General features: G+C 28.1%; 1 protein-coding gene across 1 annotated transcript in view; it reads right to left on the bottom strand.

Annotated features, from left to right (window-relative positions):
- LOC117169949 (facilitated trehalose transporter Tret1-like) overlaps window positions 1-3,465 on the bottom strand; it is a 23,367-nt gene that overhangs the window by 827 nt on the left and 19,075 nt on the right. The gene's annotated exons all lie outside the window — the stretch shown is intronic.

Genomic DNA, 3,465 nt, shown 5'->3' with positions numbered 1-3,465 from the left:
CCTAATACACTACATTACAAGAACCTACACTGTGAGAGTGCTTGCGATTGGCTAAGAAAAGTATTTGTAAAATTCCGGTTTATATTTGATCCACCCTCGCATTAAGTCGAACAAATAATACATCCTCTTTTCGGAACTAAATTTAAATTGTTATTCGTATTTTTCTGAATGTTGAAAATAAATTACAAAATAAATAACAAATCTGGGTTTGATTCCCGCCTCGCACTCTGAGAGCCTCGGCGGCCCATGCGCTACACACTAGCCTGGCAAGGGAGTTGTTCACTCCGGTGATTAGCGGGACCGGTATCTAGAGAAAAAGGTTTCCTCAAAGCACGTAAAGCTGTTGCTCTTGGTGGTTTGGAACCCACCTTAAACTGGAGGTCCCTTTCCCACCACCAACTAATTTTGGGGGGGGGGGGGGGTTGTAAAGGAATTGGGAAGAAGGTTCAAGAAAAATATAAACGCTTAGGGGACATATTAGAAGCTTCCAGTCCAAATAACAAATCCACAAATAAGCAACGTTTTATGTCTACTTTGTCTAAGTGCGTGCTGACGAACGCGAAATAGCATCGAAGGGAATCATTGGATTATGGATCGGAACGTAACAGCCGTAATCTAACCGGATCGAGAATCTTGTCAGGCAATGAGATGTCGGGAATGACTGCGAAATATGGCGCGAAATTCCAATTTAAATATATATTCCCTCCAATTCAAGATTTATAGAACTGAATTATAATTAATTGAAATATTTTTACATAAAACTTAGTATACTCACAACAAAATAAGAAAGAATAAAACTCTTTGACTATTTTCTATTCTCGTAACCTAGTTCTGATAAAACAGTGAAAAAATCATATTATTGCCATAACAAGGAAAAATGTTTATTTTTTATTTTTTATAAGAACTGAACCTTTGTTTTTGGACTAGATTTTTTTTCTATGACTTTATGATCGGATTCGGATTTTTTTTGTAAAAAAAAATAAATGGACAAATATGTAGGCCCCTGCGAGGGCCCAGCTAGGTGTTGCCACAGTAGACCTTCTTTGTTGGGCCCCTAGAGGACCAGTTATAAAAAAAGGCATGGCTGAGCAATTTCCACACAGGTACAGTTACTTTGTAAAAATAGGAGCTTTTTACATTCTTAGTTACACATTCAAGTATTAATTAAAATTAAATTTAAGTCTCTACGAAGTTCCTTCTTTATAGAAGGACACATATGTCACATACAAAATGTAAATAATTATATCAAATTTCCGAAAAATAAATCATCGTTCACATTCTTATTGTTCACAATTAAAAAATTTTCAAAAGGAAATCTATATAATTGAAGAAATTAAAAATGTTAAATCTTCAAAATCGTGCTATTCCAAAAAAATCATTCAAAGCTGCATAATTTTTCTATTATGCATATTAAATACTAAACAGTCTTCAATTGCAAATATTTCAAATTAAAGACTTTTAAATTTCAAATCGATAAAATTGAAAAATGTTCAATTAAATGTGTAAATTTTCAAAATTGAATAACTTGCGATTTTATAGATTCTAAATTCAAGACTTTTCCATTGTAACCCATTGAAATTGCAAAACTTTCAATTATCATTATTACTATTACTACTATTATTATTAATTATTGTTTTGATATATCTTTATAATTGAAGAATATTTAATTTTTTGATTTTACAATGAATAATTCTAAAATTTTTATGTTTTACATGCGAAATTTTTCCATTATATAAGAAGTATATGTAAAAATTTGACGTTTGGTCTTTAAACACATAAAAATTTAGAATTTTTTAAAAATATCTTTAAAATTGAACCAATTTCATTTAATAAAGTTCCTCATCAATGAATTTAGATCAAATAAATTTTAAAGTAAATTTTGGAAGCTCTCCTTAACTAGAACAATTTGTGATCTTTTTTTGCCCTAGGAAATTTGATGTTGAATTTTTAAATATAAATTAGAAGATGAGAAACTTTACCTCATATAAACGACTTTACTTCATAAGTGTAGAAATTAAATTGTAAATCTTTAAAATTAAGATGAAGCAAAATTGTAGAATTTTAACCTGTAAATCTTGAAAGTTGAAGAGTTTTTAATTTTGAAAATTAACAATGCAAAATTTAAAAAATTCAAAGATTTGAAATTAAAAATTCACTCACTTTTATGCTTTACATTGAAGCTTTCTTTAATTTGAAAGATTTAGAATTAAAAACTTGACTCTTGATTTTCAAATTCATTAAAATGATAAAAATGCATGAATTTTGATTTATGCAGCCTTAAAATTCAAGTGTTTTTAGTTTTAAATTTCCAAAATCGTAAAAGTTTAAACTGCAAATCTTCAAAATTAAAGCGTTTTGAATTTGGAATATTTATAAATAAAACTTTGGCAACTTTAATGCCTTACAATTAGAAATGCTTTAATTTTGATGATTTACGTTCAAAATTTCTTTAATTTGGAAGGTTCAGAATTAAAAACTTGACTTCTGATTTTTGAATTCAAGAAAATAATCAAATTTAAAGAATTTTAATTTACACATCCTTAAAATTAAAGAGCTTTTATTTCTAGCTTTCCAAAATTGTAGAACTTTAATCAGTAAATCTTCAAAACTAAAGAGGTTTTAATTTTTATAGTTTACAATTACAAGTTTAGCAAATTTTAAGTTATAATGTTACAATTTTTTAAAATTTTGATAATTTAAATTTGAAATTTCTTCAGTTTGGAAGATTAATAATTGAAAAATTAAAGAGTTTATAATTTTTAAATTTGCAATTATAAATAATGGAAGCTTGAAGTTTCACAATTAAAAGGGCTGTAAATTTAATGATTTATATTAAAAATTTCTTCACTTTGAAATATTTAGAATTGGCTGTGTATAGTTGTCATCTCGAATTTCATGACGATGATACATCTTGTTATCAATTATATTTTATAGTTCTTTAAATTAAAGTATTCATTTTAATTTCATAATCAAGCAATTAAAATAAGGAAGTGCAATAATCGCACGTGACGCGCTATTTTTGCTAGTTAAAATTATTCTGAATGTGCAAAGACAGAGTCACGTCAATACAAATTTACGTAACTACTTTATTTTGCAAAAGGAATTCTGAAAGACTATTGAACATTTTTATCCTTAAGGATAGTCTTCTAAAAGAGGATTTCAAAAAAAAGCAATCTGCGTATTTGCATCATAATCGTACATTTGGTTATACAATTTTAAATAAAAAAGTGATTTTTTAAATTCCACTTAAAAAAGCCTTTGCGAATTTTGAATTAGCCATAAAATTATTTATTAACGCTTTCAATCAGCTAAACTTTTTCCCAAGAGACACAGCTATGTTTTAATAATATTTTAATTTTGGAACAACATACGAGGGTAGTTCAATAAGTCCTTAGAATGACCAACAGATGGCGCGCGAATCGCTCCAAATCATCTGTTTTCAGTCAGCACCACTCCCGACTAGAT

The sequence above is a fragment of the Belonocnema kinseyi genome, chromosome 3 (assembly GCF_010883055.1).
Source record: "Belonocnema kinseyi isolate 2016_QV_RU_SX_M_011 chromosome 3, B_treatae_v1, whole genome shotgun sequence".
Lineage (NCBI taxonomy): Eukaryota > Metazoa > Arthropoda > Insecta > Hymenoptera > Cynipidae > Belonocnema > Belonocnema kinseyi.
The sequence above is the reverse complement of the archived record's forward strand: the minus strand, read 5'-3'. Positions and strand labels throughout refer to the sequence as shown.